The sequence below is a fragment of the Cebus imitator genome, unplaced genomic scaffold, assembly GCF_001604975.1.
Source record: "Cebus imitator isolate Cc_AM_T3 unplaced genomic scaffold, Cebus_imitator-1.0 Scaffold532, whole genome shotgun sequence".
Lineage (NCBI taxonomy): Eukaryota > Metazoa > Chordata > Mammalia > Primates > Cebidae > Cebus > Cebus imitator.
In genome coordinates, this window is record NW_016107847.1 from 324,690 (window position 1) to 345,758 (window position 21,069).

At 39.3% G+C, this 21,069-nt stretch overlaps 1 long non-coding RNA gene across 1 annotated transcript in view; it reads right to left on the bottom strand.

The window, feature by feature from the left end:
* Positions 1-8,295: 8,295 nt before the first annotated feature.
* LOC108293328 overlaps positions 8,296-21,069 on the bottom strand; it is a 269,698-nt gene continuing 256,924 nt past the window's right edge. The window contains exon 3 of the long non-coding RNA XR_001820643.2: positions 8,296-8,813. This is a non-coding gene — a long non-coding RNA (uncharacterized LOC108293328). The remainder of the gene's footprint in view (positions 8,814-21,069) is intronic.

The following is a 21,069-nucleotide window of genomic DNA, read 5'->3' on the forward strand; positions in this document are numbered from 1 at the left end:
ATGTACCCCAAAACCTAAAATACAATAAAATAAATAAATGGGAAAAAAAAAAAAAGAAACAGGCTCTTGCTATGTTGCTCAGGCTGGAGAGAAGTGGCTTTTAACAGATGTGATCCCAATACTGATCAGCATGGGAGTTTTGAACTGCTCCATTTCCAGCCTGGTTCAGTTTACCCCTTCTTAGGCAATCAGATGGTCTTCTGCTTCCAGGAGGTCACCATACTGATGCCGAATTTGGTGTGGACATCCAATTGGCATAGAACATTACTGCTCAGAACTCCTGGACTCAAGTAATCCTCCTGTCTCAGCCTCCGCAGTAGCTGGGACTACAGGCACATGCCACTGTAACTAGCCAGAACTATTATCTTATACTTTATAGCCACTCAAATTTCTCACACCTGCAGAAGTGTATGAAGCCAGTGCACCAAAATAGAAAGAATATGAGACTTGAGGCTCAAAATACATGGTTTGACTCCCAAGTTGTCAAACCTTTTGAGACTCAGTCTCCTCATTTCTAACAGAGGGTTGTTGTGAGGATTACATAAGATATTGTAAGTAAAACTCCTCGTATATATTAGATACTCTATGAATGCAATTGAAGTGAAAACTCTCAAGGCAAGGGAAGAGTTAACTCATATTCTACCTCTGGTGGATGCCCCTACAAATATCTAATTCTGTGGTACCACAAAAACAGATGGCTATTGTTGTTCAGTGAGAGCTCATGGTGACATTATTAAACAAACATCTTTTAGTAACAAAACCCAGTAACACTTCTGTAATAAAGTAATGCCAGTTTCTTTAGATTTTTCTCAAAATCCTTTTATGAAATGTATACTTTTCTCTAAACTGTTTTCATTATTTCTTTCAAATTGTATAATCTGTGATAATCATCAGTTTCCATGCTACTTTTGCTAACGAAAAATTACACAGCTAGAAAATCTGTTAGACTGATTGAGCCACCCTGACAATGAATGCTGCCATCCTGAGCTCTAAATACATAGTGCATATGGCTAAGATTCATGTATAGCCAAAGATCTTCCACAATAATGTGCCAAGAACCACCAACATTAATTTTTCTATCATAACTAAGAGAGTTCATAAGTAGTCCAAAACAGGTGCCAGGTCTGAGGCTTAGATCATCTCCCCAAATCATGATGAAAATACATTAATGATTCAACAATCAAAAAAGGATTTATTTATCACTCAACCTGTTTTCCAGCATTAGATGGGAGAGAGATATAATTACTCAACAATTAACTGAGATAGATTTTTTCCCCATAATTAGGTATTCTAAATATACAAAATTAGCCATTCAAATATCAGATATCCTTTTTATTTTAATCATTTTTATTAGTTGATGATACCAAATATTCTTACACAGTTTTAGCACTAATTGTATAAAAAGCATTTCCACTAGTAAGCACCATAAGAAAACCACACTGCCTATATACTTGATCAGTAGTATTGAGCTTCCATAAGAAGACATCCCCTAAGGAAAACATACAGTCAGTCATTCAGACTGCTATAACAAAACACTTTCAACTTGGTAATTTATAAATACTAGAAATTTATTTCTCATGGTTCTGGAGGCTGGAAAGTCTAGGATCAAGGCACCACCAAATTCTGTGTCTGGTGAGGGATTACTCTCTACCTCCAAGATAGCACTTTGTTGCTGCCTTAGCTCCCTGGAACCTTTCTTCATTATGTTACTAATTTCATTCATGAGCATAGACCCCTTATTACTTAATCAACTCCTGAAGACCCCACCTCTTAAATACTATCGCATTGGCAATTAAGTTTCAACATATAAATTTTGAGATCATAGCACCCATCAACCAAAAAAAGGATTACAGCCACAAATCTGGGCTTTAGGAAAATTATAAATGTTAATATCCTCATATCCATCAACAAATACATCAGCCTCATCTTCCAATTTATAGAGATTTGGGATATGCTTTTGGGGTTGCCAAATTTAATGAATATTTCATGTAAATTTTAATCCCATATAAGAATTAAAACAATAATGTTACACAAAACAGCACCATATTACATTTCCTTGCATAATATGTTCCAAAATTAAAGTACATATCAAAGATCTTAAGGAAAGTTGGGAATGGCCTACAGCAGTCACTATCAAACTGTTCTGGTATTGACTCAAAGAAATACATTTTTACACCATGACCAAGAACTTAGTTTTAATTAAACCAAGTTGTACAACATAGCACTTATCATTATTCATGTAATCCTATTCTAATTCATTGTTTAGCTTTTTAATGCACTAAATTGATTTCACAACCTGCTAAATGAGTTAAGACCTATTTGTTGAAAAACAGTGGTCTGAAGGACAAAAAGGAAAACAACTGTTCTTTCCAGAAAAGAAAGATATTTTGCCTTCAATCTTAAACCAGGGCTTATTATATTTAAGATGTACTGGGAACCACTCAAAGATGGTATAAATTGAATGCTTCAGGCTTTAACACACAGTCAATTTAACATTAAGATCAGAATCCCCCAAGCCAGTAACTTTTAATGTCAGAAGTTTAGTTCTACTCAGAGTTAATTCCCTTATCAAGAATTTATGAGAATCCAAGGGTGTGTTTAGATATGCCCATGAATCAACCCTGGTTGTTGCTCACTGTCACAACTATGGAGCCTAGACTCCACCGTTGTCACCTTGGTGGCACCACTGCCATCTTAGGCAGAGCTTATTGGTTATGTTCCAGCAGTGGGAGAAAGAGAATAATCTTCCCCTTTGTACCTGTTGAACAAGGCTTCAGCCACTGAGGGGGTCCTCCAAGTCACATCCATAGCGCTTTCCCCTCATTAGCTATCCACGCTGTCCTGATGCCAGCCCAGGTTCCAGGGCTAGGAACATACTGTACCACAACTCACCATCCCCTTTCCTCCCCTCACACTGGGGCAGACTCCTTGTCCCATGATAACAGAGACTCCTCACCCAGGAGCCCCATCATCCTTGGACTTCCATCATCTTCAGTCCATCAGGTCCATCTGATGTGCCAAATCCCAGTTGTGGAGAGGATTCAATCCTTTTTCCCAGTATGCCCTCCAGACCCCATGTGATCACTGGGTATGTGCATTCAGATGTCAGAGGCATCTCAGTCTAGGTACAGTCCAGTCAGACCATCTTGTAAACAGAGTCTCTGTTGACTACTCTAACTTTGAGAATCATGTCAGAATCAAAGGTATAGACCCGAATCTCATGTGGAGGTGGCTTAGAATAGAACCAATCTAATGTAGGTTTTGGGCGAGCTGATTCCAGAAAGTCACTTCAAGACTTCTGTCTGTTATCCAGCCACACGATTTAGCCTGTGCTAGCTAGTCTACATCTTGTCTTTTTCCTGCTATCACATTTCCAGTAAAACAAATAATATTCTCCCTAAGAAGACTGTTAATCAGGAAGCAGAGGTACCTACTTTGCCTCTTTAGCACCCAAATACATTCAACCAAACCAGAGGTCTCAGTTAAAATCAAAACCTTTTAAGATTCTTTATCTGGTTTTCCTGTACAGCACAGCTTCTGAATCCAAAGAAGGGGGAGAGATTCTAAATTTGGTTCAGCGGGTTTCTCATACTTCTTACTGAAGGGTATCTGGAAGCTAAGAAGCAAAATATGTAGGTTGCATTTTCAGTTTTAAAAATAATGGAAAAAAATACTCAGTGTAGTATATTTCATTGATTCTAATTTTTAATCTCTGTTTTTATTAACTCTCAAGAACAATCATTCCCCAGTGGGAACTTTATAACAGTTGTCTGTAGTTCATTCTGGAAGTAAAATTTCCCCTAAGAACTTGGAAATAAGGGAGATAAGAGTAGTCTCTGGGAAATAAACTTGAGGATCAACACAGTGACCAGAAGATAAAGTCACTTTTAAAGTAAAAGAGTGGCTCTGGGTTTAGAAGACCTGAAAGTATGCTTATTAACCAAAAGCATTACCAAAGAAGGAGTACAACAAAAAAGGGGATGTGAGAGGGGCCAGGCACAACCATCTACAGAAGAAGAATAGATTTTCCTGGGCAGACTCCCCAGGAAAGATGTCCCAGACTTCTGAATCACTCACAGACCCTTTCTAATGGGAGAGCAATGCCCCAAACATACCAGGCTTTGATTCATCCAATCCCTTTGTCCTAATTCAATCCTCACTGAGCAGCCTTCCTTATGTGGGGAAAGAAGGCACTGATCACATAGGCTTGGACTCATCTATACAACCACAGATGTGAACTGAGTCTTCTCTAAGTGCCTTACACTGTCCTAGACAACAGATATACAGTGGAAAATCCAACATTTCAGGTCCTTAGGGAAAACACAAACAAGCAAATAAATAAATAACTGCATCTAGTGATAAGAACCATTAAAAAAATAATAAAGGCCAGACACAGTGGCTCACATCTGTAATCCCAGCACTTTGGGAGGCAGAGGCTGGAAGATCACTTGAGTCATGATCTTCAAGAGCAGCCTAGGCAACATGGTGACAACCCATCTCTATCACACAAAATATAAACATTAGCTGGGCATGGTGGCATGCACTTGTAGTCCCAGCTACTTGAGAGACTGAGGCAGAAGGATCTCTTGAGCCTGGGAGTCAAAGATTGTGGTGAGCCCAGATTGCACCACTGTACTCCAGTATGGGCGACAGAATAAGATGCTGTCTCAAATAATAATAATGATAATAATAATAAAGTTAGGTAATGGACTAGATGATGGCTGTGTTGTAGGTGTTTTAAGAAGAGGGATCAGGAATAGCTTATTTGAAAAAGTGACATTTAATATAAGAGCAGAGACAGAGCCTACCCCGAGCATTTTCCAACTACGTTTTTTAAAAGGTTATGTATTGACATGATGGTAGAGAAGAGCATGATGAAAAGACTAGAACCAGCAATGTGAAAGGGAGTATGAAGTGTGTAGACAAGTTAGGTAATGGGTAGCTTATTTTTCTGTGCTAGCCCTTCATCATGCACAGCACAGGCCCTACTTCCTCACTGCCAATCCCTGCCCAAACCTCTCCCAGGCTTGCACCTCCAGATCTTAAACATGACTGTGCCTCTGGCTGATAGCTTGGTGAGGATCCGGAATCTGCCATGTAAAAATGGGGAAAGAGAGTTACTCCGCAGAGGGAACAGGAAAAGCTGTCAGAGGAGAGCAAGCCCAACATTTCTTTGGAACTTACAGTGAACCTGGAGCTTTATGAACAAGAACAAAAGTACAGAAGCCAGGACCAGAGAAGCAGCAAAGAACAGAGTCACAGGAAAAACCTTTGAGTTTTATTGTAAGTCAAATAGGAAGTAAGGAAGTGACATGACCTCATTTACATATTTTTTATTTTTTGAGACAGAGTCTCACTTTGTCACCCAGGCTGTAGTGCAGTGGAACATGAGCAGCCTCAACCTCCCAGGCTCAGGGAGTTCTCTCACCTCAGCCTCCAGAGAAGCTGGGAGTACAAGTGCACACCATTATTCCCACTAATTTTTTTATTTTAGTAGAGAGGAGGCTTCACTGTGCTGCCCAGGCTGGTCTCAAATTCCTGGCTCAGGCAATCCACCCACCTCAGCCTCCCAAAGTGCTAGCATTATAGTCTTGAGCCACCATGCTAGCTTACATATTTAAAGATCCCATTGGCTACTGGGTGGAGAATAAACTGCAGGGCAAAAGGCAAACGAAGCAGCAAGATTAGTTAGAAAGTTCTAAAAGTAGCCTAGGCAAGTAGTGATGTGACTTGAGTAGGATGGCAACAGTAATTTTGGGGAGAAGAGAGTAAATTTAGGACATATTTTGGAGACGGATTCCCAGGACTTGCTGACAGACATGTATGTGGGGTAGAGAGTCATGCTTTAGCTTAGCAAAGTGGTGACATTTACTGAAACTGGTAAGATTGGGAGAGGATTAACAGCTCTTTGATGGGCTTGAGATGCCCACTAAAGACACAAGCGGATATGCAAGTTAGGCAGCTGGGGCTCCTGGGAAAACATTGAGATGAATATATAAATTGTAAAATTAGAAAATTATCGTGCCTAGATGATCTTCAAATCCATGGGCATTCCCATCCTTGAGAAAGTTATTTTTCACTGTAATTGAATAAATTGAGTAACTTATCAAGATAGTGAGAGCCAAGCTAAGATGCCCCATCACAGCTGGCCGTGCCCAGGCTGGGCCTGCCTGTCTGCATTGCCAAAGGCCTCCACTGAGAGCTGCTTCTACAGGTTATTTTGTTGTGTTTCTAAAAACAATGAAACTCTGTGCCCAAGTTCCCCTTTATTCTTACGGATCAACATGGAAATTAAGAAAAGTGACATTTATTCAAAATATTTTTGAAAAAAATGCATGACAGTGTTTATTTGGTGGAATAAAGAAATATTACACAAATAAAAGAGAAACTTAACTAAGCAGATTAAGGGACGGAATGGAATACCTGTGCCCTTTTTCGAGGCCACATGCAGTAACCAGGGCTCCCTGACTTTATACGCAATGTGAAAGGGCTCTATTGGTTAAGTAACCGAATGAAATTAGCCCCCCAAAAAGTCACGATCGATTTCCTAGAATAAAAGGAACATAGGACAATTTATATTTATCCTCTTAATAGTTATTGATTGAGTAACTACTATGTGATTACTGTGTTGACTTCATGCCCTCCTGGGGCTCCTTTCTCAGCAGAGGAGGCAGACCATACTAAGGGATGGAGCTGATGGCGTGGGTGTAAAATATCTTTTGACCAAGGTAAGAAGGTGATAGGCAGTTCCAATAAGAAAAAGACAAATAACCCTAGAGTTGGTTTCTCGAACACTAAATATAACTCTGTTTATTGCACAAAAACTTTATATTCTTATTTGGAACTAAAATTTAAATTTTCAGTTCCAAATTATTAATGTAATTAAAGTTAATTGACCCATTAATGTTTTTAATAGCCCTTAACAACACTTTTTATTTTTTGCTGAGACTTCTAAAGATATTTCCGTTTTGTCCCCATTCTCCTTTATTGTTCACCACCTTTTCTGTGTTAAGTCTGAAAGATTCTAGAGGGCAGTAGACTTTCCTTATAAGCCTAGCCCTATATCTGCTTATGGGAGCCACATGTACGTGTAGCCTGAGATGGGACAGAGAAGGTAAGGGGGCAAAGAAGAGCCTCCAGATTTCCATTTCACTCTAACCTCAAGGAGTTGGAGAGCTGCTATTCTGATTATACAAACCACGTTTCACAGACAGTCAAATCACTCCCTGCTGCCACAGCAGAAAGATGGCTGGGGTTTGCATTCTGTTGATGCTAACTCCTTGCCATCTGTCTGTTACCTTTTTCTACTTTTTTTCATAATAACCTGTAGAAAAGAGACACCAGGCCTGATCAACCTGGGAGAAGCCCAGTCACCTTTAAGATTTTGGCTCTTTTGTTCTCTCCCCCAGCCCCACACATTTGAACACTTTCTGTAATGGAGCAGCTGGGCTCAGGATCTGCTGAATCAGCGAGAGAGGGCTGAACCTGCTCTGATCTAGGATCTATGCTTCGTTTTAAGTGCCCATCTTTCCCACTCAGGCTGATGGCTGCATCCTATAAATCATTTAAGTGTTAAGATCCAACAATGTTTGACCTTTCATTTCAAATTATTTAGGACGAATCAGTTTAGGTAAAGGAAGTTTCCTTAGTATCATTTCTAATCAACTAGAAATTTACCATGGGGTTTGTGGCCAGTGCCCTGATTGGTTATAAACTTGTCTTGCTCTACAGGTAACTGACCTGAGTATGTATTTCCCTCAAGGACCTGGGAGAGAGGGCTGACTATGGCAGGGCAAAGTTCACCTTATCCTGGGGTCCCTAGGCCAAAAACTCTATTAATAACACTCTTTACCAGCACCTCCATTTCATTATTGCCAATAGTCAGGCTTTTAAAGGGCATCAGAGGCCACAGACATTTTTTTTAATGTCTGAACTTGAGAGTTGTTATAAAGTCACCTTTGTTCTACATGATGCATTGAGCCTGGATGAAACAACTCATTCTAAAAGAACATTGCCCTTCCCCACTCTGCCAGCATTCACTGTTTTCCACAAAGGCAGCATCGGCTTTAACAGAAGATAATAGTCATAGACACATAACAATCACAGCTGAGTTTGATATTTTACCTATGAGAATCTTTTATCAAACCCTTTGTAAGAGTTTTTAAATACTTTTATTCTTTATAACTTATTTTGATATGCACAAAATGCCCCTCCCTTTCCCCATTTCTCTGTACTATCACCAAAGGCTGGTTTGTATTCTAGATAATCAGCACATGAAGTAAAATCAGAAAAGAATTATTTCTTTCCATGTTTACCTATAAAGATAATGGTTTGAAATCTGTTACCGTACTTTTTTTCCTGAACAATTCCTCATTGGAAATTACAGAACTCAGGCTGTAGGTGCCACCGCCTTTTGAAAACTTCTATCCTGAGAGTATCACAGACCTTGCCTTACCTTTAGTTGAACTAGATGAGCATCCACATGCTTGCTGTCTGAATCTTGCTGGACTGAATAAGTTAGGTCTCGGACCCTCTCTGAGGTCATCCGGAGCCAGGTCTCAATTTCAGGTAAGTGGAGGACAATCTTCCAGTCAGCCCCTGTGTGTAGTGGGGGTGGCTTTTCATACTGCTGGTCAGAGTCCATGTCCTTCATTGCCTCTTCTCCCTCACCCTGCTCCACAGTGGGTGTCATGTTGATGGCCATGGGTGAAGCATCAGTAGCCATGGGATCCAGGTCCTGTGACCTCAGTGGGGAAAGTGTCACGCTCATGGTTAACATGGAGAAGTCTAAACCTTACTTCTTTCCAAAACAACTGAAAGGCAAAAGGAAAAAAGAAAGCAAGAGTCAGTCAAGATTGCCAAATAAAGAAATGATACTTCACAGAAGAAACAGGATTTCTAAATTAAGCCAGATTTCTAAATTAAGAAACCATAGCTCATAATAAAAACAGAAGGAGGTGTTTTGATTTTCTGCATGGTAGTCCCCAGAGCCAGGAAATAACATGAACACAAAACCATTGTGATATTGACTACTCTCCCCCCACCACTCTCATCTATTCTTCCCACATTTCTTAGTAACAAAATCCTGGTTGTTAGCTATTCATGTTCCTGACCAGAACTTAAAACTACATTCCCGGCCGGGCGCAGTGGCTCAAGCCTGTAATCCCAGCACTTTGGGAGGCTGAGGCGGGTGGATCACGAGGTCAAGAGATGGAGACCATCCTGGTCAACACGGTGAAACCCCGTCTCTACTAAAACTACAAAAAATCGGCTGGGCATGGTGGCGCGTGCCTGTAATCCCAGCTGCTCAGGAGGCTGAGGCAGGAGAATTGCCTGAACCCAGGAGGCGGAGGTTGCAGTGAGCCGAGATCGCGCCATTGCACTCCAGCCTGGGTAACATGAGTGAAACTCCGTCTCAAAAAAAAACCCAAAAAACTACATTCCCTATCTCCTTTGCAGCTATGTGTAGCCATATTCTGGCCAATGAGATATAAGTGGAAATGCTGCATTCAGATTCTGGGAGAGCGGCTTACAGGGAGCTGACTCAATTAGGAAGGGCCCACCTTTATGACCTTCTACTTTCTTCCCCTTCTTCCAGCCTGTAATGTGAACTTGATAGCTAGCAGCTGGTAACTCAGACCCAGAAAGGCCTTTGAGTATGATGGGTAGAGGATGGTGGTGCATGGGGGTAGAAATATCGACCCCACATGATAACAAGAAGCTACTGCACCAGGTCTGATTGCTGCCCTGGACTTCTTTTATGTGAGAGAAAATCCAAGCTTTTATCTTGTTCAAGCCAGGATTATATTGGGCTTTTCTATTATAAGTATCCAAACATCATTTTGACTATAAAATCAACATATTCAATACATGGGATAGCTACAACAGAGGGAAGATGTTCTAATTACAAAAAACCCTGAACTGAATTCAAGAAATGTGTTAGTTAAATGATAACCTGTGACAATCCCAAATCTACTTTCCTAGAAAGTATAAATCATGGCTTGTACTGAATAGATCTAATTAACTCTCAATCTAAATTATATTAATACATATTAATAGTTATATGGAATTTTTAGAGGCTTCTGGAATTTTAAGGGTAACAAATTGCTCTGAAATACATAAACTATTACAAATATGTTAAAATAACATAAGTATAATTAATTATAAAATAAGGTTGCTTTTTATGATATATTAGTTTAATTATCCAGCTATTAAATTTCTCTTTTTTCTGGAACCAATTTAGTATAAAATAACAACTTTTAGCCTCTTGTACTTTAAAATAAATAAGCACTATTTTTATTTTTTTTAGACTTTTACAAAAACTTTTTTTTTTTTGTATTTGGGCTCTGGGGTACATCTTGTGCACATCCTGCATCCTGTAGGATTGTTGCATAGGTACTTGCCATGGTGGTTTGCTGTCTCCATCCCCCATACCCCCACCCCCCCATCACCTACATCAGGCATTTCTCCCGGTGTTATCTCTCCCCATCTTCCCTGTCCCCCTCACTGTCGGTCCCCTCCCCACCCCTTCCCCACCTAGCCCTGTGAGTGTTGTTCCCTTCCCTGTGCCCAAGTGTTCTCATTGTTCATCACCTGCCTATGAGTGAAAACATGCAGTGTTTGGCTTTCTGTTCTTGTGTCAGTTTGCTGAGAATAATGGTTTCTAGATTCATCCATGTCTCTACAAAGGACACGAACTCTTCATTTTTTATGGCTGTATAGTATTCCATGGTGTATATGTGCCACATTTTTTTGTTCAGTCTATCATCGATGGGCATTTGGGTTGGTTCCAGGTCTTTGCTATCGAAAACAGCACTGCAATGAACATACATGTGCATGTATCTTTATAATAGAACGATTTATAATCCCTTGGGTATATACCCAGTAATGGGATTGCTGGGTCAAATGCAATTTCTATTTCTACATTCTTGAGGAATCACCACACTGTCTTCCATAACGGTTGAACTAATTTACACTCCCACCAACCATGTAAAAGTGTTCCATTTTCTCCACAACCTCTCCAGCATCTGTTGTCTGCAGATTTTTTAATGATTGCCATTCTAACTGGCGTGAGGTGGTATCTCAATGTGGTTTTGATTTGCATTTCTCTTTTTTTTTTTTTTTTTTTTTGAGGCCGAGTTTTGCTCTTGTTACCCAGGCTGGAGTGCAATGGCGCGATCTCGGCTCACTGCAACCTCCGCCTCCCGGGTTCAGGCAATTCTCCTGCCTCAGCCTCCTGAGTAGCTGGGATTACAGGCACGCGCCACCATGCCCAGCTAATTTTTTGTAGCTTTAGTAGAGACGGGGTTTCACCGTGTTGACCAGGATGGTCTCCATCTCTTGACCTCGTGATCCACCCGCCTCAGCCTCCCAAAGTGCTGGGATTACAGGCGTGAGCCACCGCGCCCGGCCTGATTTGCATTTCTCTAATGATCAGTGATGATGAGCATCTTTTCATATGTTTGTTGGCCTCATATATGTCTTCTTTGGAGAAGTGTCTGTTCATATCCTTTGCCCACTTTTGAATGGGTTTGTTTGTTTGTTTGTTTTCTTGTAAATCTGCTTTAGTTCTTTGTAGATTCTGGATATTAGCCCTTTGTCTGATGGGTAGATTGCATAAATTTTTTCCCATTCTGTTGGTTGCCGGTTTACTCTAATGATTGTTTCTTTTGCTGTGCAGAAACTCTTAAGTTTAATTAGATCCCATTGATCTGTTTTGGCTTTTGTTGCCATTGCTTTTGGTGTTTTAGTCATGAAGTCCTTGCCTGAATAAGCACTATTTTTAGTCTCAGGAGCAGCTTCTTCTACTCAAGGTAATGAATTTCTTTTTCTTTTGTAATTTTTTTTCTGGTTCTACATATTCAAGGTAGTTTTTACCATTATTCCCCCAAAGATGAAAGGTGACTGACCAAAAGATTGGAAATTAAATGTGATTGTCAAAAAGTAGCTCATATTTGTAGAGTAACAAATATTGAGCAAAAAAGCAAAATTATTTTTACATATCAAAATAGAGGGGAAACTTTTAAAAATGCTTCCAATTTGGCTAGAAACATGTATCTTTTCATACAAGAATGAGGAGTGGAAATAAAGAAGGCTTGTTGAGTTGACAAAAGCCTGAAGACCTAAGTTACTCCTATGACATATTTTTTCAGAATCTTTCCAATACTGCAGCATAATCCCTTCGCCTAATTTCTTGGGCATCTAATTTTTGAGTTAAATGATGATGAGAATTACAGATAAATTTTTAAAAATTTGTAAAATAAATTAAAAAAAATTTTACTTGCAAAAAGCAAAATATATATCATAAAGTAGGTTTATCACTTTGATAACTGTCTTAGAGAATGGCTTCAGGCTTCAACAGCTTTCTCTGCCTGACTGCAAAAGACAGAAATCCATACCCCATACATTTTTCTTTTCCCATGAATATAAGGCAAACACACCACATTTTTAACCACACTTGTATTCAGTTTTAAAAGTAACAATAATAGTAAACCTTGCTATTAAAAAAATTAGAAGATAACAAAATTTCACTGACAGGGATAAAACTCCAGGAAGAGTGAGCTACCATACCACTTCTTCATAAACCATACCACAGCCTCACACATGCTGATTCCAATTTCCCCAAAACTCACTGTACTCTGGGGGTAAGTTTAGAAGCACAATCCCAGAGAAGGAATCTGATACATAAAGGTTAATAAGATTTCTAGTTCAAGAATATGGAACTGGTTACAAACGAAGATACTGGTGTCACAGTGGTTCCCTCTTCTAGAAAACCAGAGTCATTGAAACTAGAAAACTGAACGCTGAGCCAGGCCATTATACAATGAACTGTTTAAGCTACACTCACACATACATACTCACCCGCAAAACCCTGTCCATAAACCCTGCACAACTGAAAAACAGTGCTTAGTAACTGTGTTTTCTCTGAAACTCCTAAATGAAGGTAGGGCCTTCTTTGGAATACACATCCTACTGTAAACTAAAAAGCACACCAAAGAATTAGCTCAATGCGATTTATGCCCCAACCTGCAACATTTCCATATATACCATCAGTCTGTGCACTAAGCACACTGCAGTTTTATATGATTTGGGGCAAAACACTCCACACATTTCTTGGCCTCAGTTTCTTCATCTGTAAAATGATAAATTGAGCTAGATAGTCAGTAAGATCCCATTTGCCCTAAGAATCTGTGACTGCCTAGGATAATTTATCCAGAGATTTCAAAGCTCTTAGAAGCTTCCTGACTATCCTGAGAGCTGTGAGCTACTAAATGATGGCTCTGCATTTTATCAAAGCTTACAAGCATTATTGACAAATGTGTCCTACTTAATGAAAAGGAATAAATTATGATTATGAAAAAAGCATTTTGTAAGTCATTATTTACACATTTTCTGTTGTTAATTCTTCCCAGAGAAACAAACATGGTAGATTCTCCCCTCTAGAAATTTGCCACTAAGACTGATAAAACAGATATAGTTATATATGTAGAAGACAAACCAGAATAAAAATAAAAATATGAAATAAAAGCATGGAGAGGAGAGGTTGTGCATCCTACATTAGTAAAGTACAAAGAAATCTTACATTCAGGCTAGCAAAGCAAAATTTTTCTGTAACTATAAAACTTCAACCTGGATATGATGTTTCCACATTTAACTGATCAGACTATACACAAGAGAATTTCCATAACTCATAAAAATAAAGCAAAGTGCGCTTTACTCAATTTTCATTTCAACTTCTATTTAGTTTCCCTCACATACACCTTTGCCACTAGGAAAGGAATGCTACGTGTGTCATTAAGAACAGCAAGCCTGGGTAGTAGCATAAAATGGATTAATTGCCCATTTTCATGAAAAGCAATTACTACAAACATTTTTCAATTATAGTAGTTTGCATTTAAATGTAGCATACATGGTTAGTCATACTTTATTTCTGATTTTAACAAAATCACATCTGATTTTAAATATAAATTATAATTAAAAAAAAATGCTTCCAATGTAGAAACCTATAGTAACAGTCTTCGTGAATATTCTTCCTGCCCTTATCAGGACTATTCAAGTTTCCTTCCTATTAAATTAATTAATCCATTTGAATGCAAAGCAAAAATTGAGCACAAGTCTTTATTTCTAAAGACTTTTTTTATTTCTTTTTTATAAGTCATCTTGTAATAATATTACTTTCTAGTCAGAATGACATTTTTTTAAAAGCTTAGACTACAACTTCTGATGGTGAAAATAAAAAAATTTGACCAAGTGCACACAGGTACCCACCGAGTTACAAATCTGGCTCCAAAATGGTGTGAAAGGAGTGATCGTTCAGCTTTTTGGAACTCAGTGACCTCTCATCTCCCTCCCCCTGCATCAAATGCTTGTCTGCAGCCACCTTTCCAGCATTAGCGATAATACCACTTTTATCTCAGCTGCTATTAAAAATAACATCCATCAAATCCTTTCCTTTACACAAATTCAAAAAAGAGGCAACAATTAAGGTGCAATAGCTGAAAGCAGTAATGATTTTAAGGCATTTAAAAAAATTATAAAAGGGTTTTTCTACCTTACCCTATCATCCTATAGAAACATTCCATGGATGGCTTACTAACAAGGACTGTTTCTGTGATCTTGTGTCCACAAGTTTGGGTTGGAGACTGATGTTAGCAGAATCCATTTGACTTGAATAAACAGACATATTTAAATCAGAAAAGTTGATTCGACCAAATCAGGAGACAAAAGTTCAGCTACATCATCATCAAAGCTTCCCACTTCTCTCTCCTTTCTTTGACAATTTTCTCTCTTAGATAAAGAACAGAAAAGCCCGGTATCTTGCCGACTATACTCACTGTAAATGCTTTTGTCCCTAATGGTCCTTCAGGATTAATCATCTGGCTCCTCCTCTCTCCCGCTGTTTATCTTCTTGTGGCCAAACAATACAAAGGCCAGTGTCGGAGCTGCACCATGCTGGCAGGACACTGGTGCCACTAGAGCACCAGCTTCATACTCCCTTAGTGGCCTAAATCTCTTGCTCAGAGAGGGCTGCTATGCAGTCCCTATTTGGAAGCTAATGTATAAGCTCCAGGATTGTGCAGTTATGGCAAACCTTTTGCAAACAAGCAGGGATGAGTGTGCTGAGAAAAAGGAGACAGCTGCCAAAACAAGGATCACTGTGGAAAAGAGTGTTTGAGCAGACAGAGAACTTCCAGTCATGGTTCAGAAGAATCAAGACTATACTCTCAAAAAACCAGGCAATCCTAAAGCAGGATAAATCAGTAGTACTGTGTTAACATGACCAGCTGACAAAGCCAACTTCAGCCAAATAGATTCCTGCTCTGCCTCATCAAGAATCTGCTTTTACCATGTAAGAGCATTATCATGAATACAGTTTGAGAGGCAGTCTTTTCATCTTATCAATCCTAGGCCTAAATTCTTATTCTCAGTCTTTCTGTGCCTTGCTTATTCCTTAAAACATAAGCCAGTGATTAAAGAATAATACTAGTCAAATTAACAGATGTGCTTGCTATGTAGCACTTACTACAGAAGTAGAACAATTATCTTAAGCATTACATAAGTTTCCTTTTTCTCCTCCTACATTTCTTCTCTTATATTCTTATAACCACTCTTCATAGAACCTATTCATATAGACACTGAATATAGAAAGAAAAAAACCCTCTGGCCTGTTGCAATTTTTGTCGAAGGTTGGCTCTTATAATTTGATTGCATTAAGGAAAAACAAAGAAACTCGAGAGGTGTACCCTGTATCTGATTCCAGGATACCAAAACTGGGCTCTGTGATAAAACACAAAAACAAGTTTAATAAATTGGTTAATTAAATGCCACTGCCTAGGAAGATGAATGAGGATCTAATTAATCACTTAGTTTTAAACCTTGCTGCCTGTCTACCTCCCAGGCCTCTTGTTGGGTCCAGAGCTGGGAAACTTTAAATGCCTTTAAGATCTTAAATAGAAGAGGCAAAGAATTGCTGCCAAGTATTAAGTTAAATTTGTACTTAGGGAAAAAGTTAAAGTGGCTTCTGTAAGATGGGCCTAAGAAAATGTCCATAATTGCTGCCTGATGCCTTCTTCTCCTTTGCTCTCTTTCCCTGCCAACCCCAGTGCCTTCCAGCACTCACAAAGAGTAACACTGTTTAGTGAGATCACTGCAGTAGCTCCAAATTAATCTCACTTTCTAATCCTCCTGCAATAACAGGCCAGCCTACAAGTGGATATCAGTGAGGAGAAGGACTGCAGGTGCCCCGGGGGGAAACAACCTGTCAGTAGGGGAGCCCAAACAGATTTCCATAATTTAAAAGGTCTTATCGGCGTTATCATTGGTGTTTCTCTCTCTCTTTTCCCCCTTGAATAACTCCTTTTGTACAGCTGTGCCCCTTGGCAGGGCAGATGGGTGATTACATTCTACTAATCACTTAGAGACCATCTCCTGGGTCTTCCCTCAAATACCCGCTAACTCTTTTGCCTAGAGCACAGTCTTCTGTCAACCATAACACACTTAATCAATCATCTTCTCCCTTCAAACCTTCCTCCTACCCCTCTCCCCAATTACTCAGATCTTCCTGTGACAGGGATACCCTAACTGATTCAGATACTCATTATGCCTCCCTGTGCTTTCTTTCCTCCCCCATAGCAGTCAGTTCCTATCTCACAGAGATTCATTTGGCTGCTTCAGGCAGGCAGCTGCAGTGCTATCCATGGTCATCAGTATGTGGACCTGGATGCAGTGAACACTAGTGAGCATTCAAAGTCATTCTATGTATATATGACTCATCATATTCACCCTCAAGGACATTATAACTTTATAGAAACAATCTCTCTCATGTCTCTCTCTCCTGTCTCCCCTTCCTCCAACCCCCACACATACTCATACCTACTGCACCAGCAGGCTATAGTCAAATATATGGAGGGCAAATACAAACAAAACTCCAGTAAGGCCCAGGAGTATCATTAATCCTGAGTGGAGGAAAGATAAGTGGGAACCCTTTCTAGAAAAGGTAACATTTCGGATGAGCTTATAAAAATGGGCCTGAGATTCCCTACTCAGTAAATGGTGCTGGGATAACTGGCTGGCCATATGCAGAAGATCGAAAATGGACGCTTCCTAACACTTCCTAATATTCAAAAATTGACTCATGATGAATTAAAGACTTAAATGTAAAACCTAAAACTCTAAAAACACTGGAGACAATCTAGGCAATACTATTCAGGACATAGGCACAAACAAAGATTTCATGACAAAGACACCAAAAGCAATTTCAACAAAAGCAAAAATTGACAAATGAGATCAAATGAAACTAAAGAGCATCTGCACAACAAAAGAAACTATCAACAGCCTACAGATAAAATCTATGCAAACTATGCATCTAACTAAGGTCCAATATCCAGCATCTATAAGAAACTTAAAAAAATTTACAAGAGAAAAACAACCCCATAAAAAAGTGGGAAAAAAACAGCTATTTTTCTTTCTTTCTTTTTTTTTTTTTTTTTTTTTTTGAAACAGGGTCTCACTCTGTTATCTTGGCTGGAATGCAGTGACACAATCTTGGCTCACTGCACCTCTTACTCCTGGGTTCAGGTGATCTTCCCACCTCAGCCTCCCAAGTAGCTATGACCATAGGTACATGCCACCACATCTGGCTACTTTTTGTGTTTTTTTGTAGAGATGGGGTATCACCATGTTACCCAGGCTGGTCTCAAATTCCTAGCTATCGGCCCACCTTAACTTCCCAAAGTGCTGGAATTACAGGCATGAGCCACCGCAGCCAGCCAATGACAGATACTTTTCAAAAGAAGGCATACATGTGGCCAACAATCACATGAAAAAAAGCTCAACATCACCGATCATTAGAGAAATGCAAATCAAAACCACAATGAGATACCATTTAACAACGGTCAGAATGGCTACTAAAAAGTCAAAAAAATAACAGATGCTGGCAAGGTAGTTGAAAAAAAGGAATGCTTATATACTATTGGTGGTAAATTAGTTAAGCCATTGTGGAAGTCAGTGTGGTAATTCCTCAAAGACCTAATGATAGAAATACTATTTGACCCAGCAATCCCATACCCAAAAGAATGTAATTCATTCTACTATAAAGACACATGAATATGTTTATTGCAGCACTATTCACAATAGCAAAAACATGGAATCAAGCTAAATGCCCAACAATGGTAGACTGGATAAAGAAAATGTGGTACATGTACATCATGGAATATTATGCAGCCAGAGAAAAGAATGAGATCATGTCCTCTGCAGGGACATGTATGGAGCTGGAAGTCATCATCCTTAGCAAGCTAACACATGAACAGAAAACCAAACACTACATGTTCTCACTTGTAAGTGGGAGCTAAATGATGTGAACACATAGATATATAAAGGAGAATAATACACACTGGGGCCTTTTGGAAGGTGGAGGGTAAGAGAAGGGAGAGGATCAGGAAAAATAACTAATGGATACTAAGCCTAATATAGGGGTGATGAAATAATCGGTACAACAAACCTCAATGACACAAGTTTTCTTATATAACAAACCCGCACTTGTATCCCTGAACTTAAAATAAAAGTTAAAAATAAACAAAACAAAATTTTTAAAAAGGGTATGATTTAAATAGGCAGAGATAGAAGGGAGGTGAAGGAATTCTAGGCTGAGGAAACTGCATAGACAAAGATACCTCAACACCAAGAAGCTGGAAGATTCAGCAAATAACTGAGTGTTGAAGTGAACAGGAAACTTGATGGGGCCCAGAAACATAATAAGCTACAAGGTAAGTTGCTGCCATGTTATAAGTGGGATGAGAATGCTGCGTTATGGAGGTTGGAATGAATCTTGCAGAGAGCAAGAATTCTAAAAAGATTTTCAAAAAAGAATAATTCAATTACAGTTGTATCCTAGAATGGTACAGGAAAGTCAACACATGCACTCTTATTTACCAAGAAAATGAAGTAAGAAACCAGCATTATGAGAGGATCAACATCCTCTTTTCCAAGAAAAGACTTCATTAACAAAATGTAACCTTAAAACCTCTTTCTAGCCAGAAAAGGAAAATAGAGAAAGAAAATGAATACAAGCCTGACTTTTGAATTAGAATGATTAAAAGAGTTCTGTGCTCTGTCCTACCTACTCCATTAAATATAAAAAGAATTCTTCATTTTTAGTTCTCCATTATCCCTACTTACAGTCTTAGCATTATAGATTGGAAGTGGAAAAATTTTAAGGATCATTTCATGCAATGTTTTTACTTTCTTTCTTGTTCTAAAATTATTTTTAATTAAAAAGGAATATATATATTAGTTGAAACATTGTAAAAATAGGCAGGATTGAAGATAAAAGATCCCTCTTTAGCCCCACATTCTTATGCCCAGTCAACAAATTATTAGAAGCTATCTATACTTTTGTGACCTCAATATGTAAAGTAGGAAGGAAATGAGCCCTGAGGGAAGGGTCATCTTGAGAGATTCTGAAGTCTGAATTAGTTACTTGTATTAATTCAGCAATACAGAAGTATTTGCTAATTTAGCATTTACCAGGTGTTAATAGGTATCCTACAAAAAAGTTGCTAATAAAAATAAGTTGGGGCCAGGAACAGTGGCTCATGCCTATAATCCCAGCACTTCAGGAGATGGAGATGGGGGATTCATTAAGCCCAGGAGTTCAAGACGAGTCTGGGAAACATAATAAAACCCCATCACCACAAAAAAATACAAAAACTTAGCCAGCCACGGTGGTATGCACCTGCAGTCCCAGCTACCAGGGAGGCTGAGGCAGGAGGATCACTTGATCCCAGGAGGTCAAGACTGCAACAAACTGGCAGAGTGAAACCCTACCTCAAAAAAAAAATAATAATAATTGGGAGAAGACTGGGCAATTTCTGAGTAAAGACAGCCAACTGAATACACAAACCTAATTTTTCTCCTTTCAGAAACCCTACAAACACTACTCAGAAAGGTTTTTTGTTAAGCTAGAAATTAGATGAATAAATGCTAATGACTTAACCAACTCACAAAAACTAAATCCTAAGTCAGCAGTGCAGAGAACAAAGAATCAACCTGATTTTTACTTCAGAATCCTGAAAGTATTTTAAAATTGGTGGACCCAGTTACCTCTGGAAGCAGAGGTGGAGGGGTGTGTAGGGAAGCATTACCTTTATCCAGAGAAAAGTCTGCCCTTTGCCCCAGCTCCCAGGAAGCAACCTCTAAACCACTGGAATTTCCCAAGTGTTAGGAATATCTATATTATTTATGATGGGCCCCTGAGACCACACCTGATAAGTGTATGCTAATGAGGTGACTCAGAATGAGGGATGGCCAGACAAAAAGACTAACCATGTGATCAAAACGTGAGTCTTTGGGCAACCATGTAGGTGGTGATTCAATCAATCATATCTACGTAATGAAGCCCCAATAAAAACTTTGGACAACAAAGCTTAGATAAGCTTCCCAAATTGTCAGTATTCTATGTGCATTGTCACATATCAACAACAGAAGGGTAATACATTCCTGAGGACCTGGAAGATTTGTCCTACTCTGGATTCTTCCCTACATGTTTCTTCGTGTGGCTGGCTCTTATTTGTATCCTTCTGCTACAATAAAACTGTAATGATATGTATAGTACTTTCCTGAGTTCAATGAGTTGTTCTAGTGTATTATCAAATCTGAAAGAGTCTGTGTGAACTCTCAAATTTATAGCCAACTGGTCTGAAATGAGGATGGCCCTGGGGACCCCCAAATTTGCAAGGGTCATGAAAAATCTTGGGCAGAACTATCAGTCTTGGAGGTCTGTGCCCTTAACCTCAAGCTTGGCCCAACACCAGGTAAAGAGACAATTATATATTAAGAAGATTAATCTTGGGCCGGGCGCGGTGGCTCAAGCCTGTAATCCCAGCACTTTGGGAGGCCGAGGCGGGTGGATCACGAGGTCAAGAGATCGAGACCATCCTGGTCACCATGGTGAAACCTCGTCTCTACTAAAACTACAAAAAATTAGCTGGGCATGGTGGCGTGTGCCTGTAATCCCAGCTACTCAGGAGGCTGAGGCAGGAGAATTGCCTGAACCCAGGAGGCGGAGGTTGC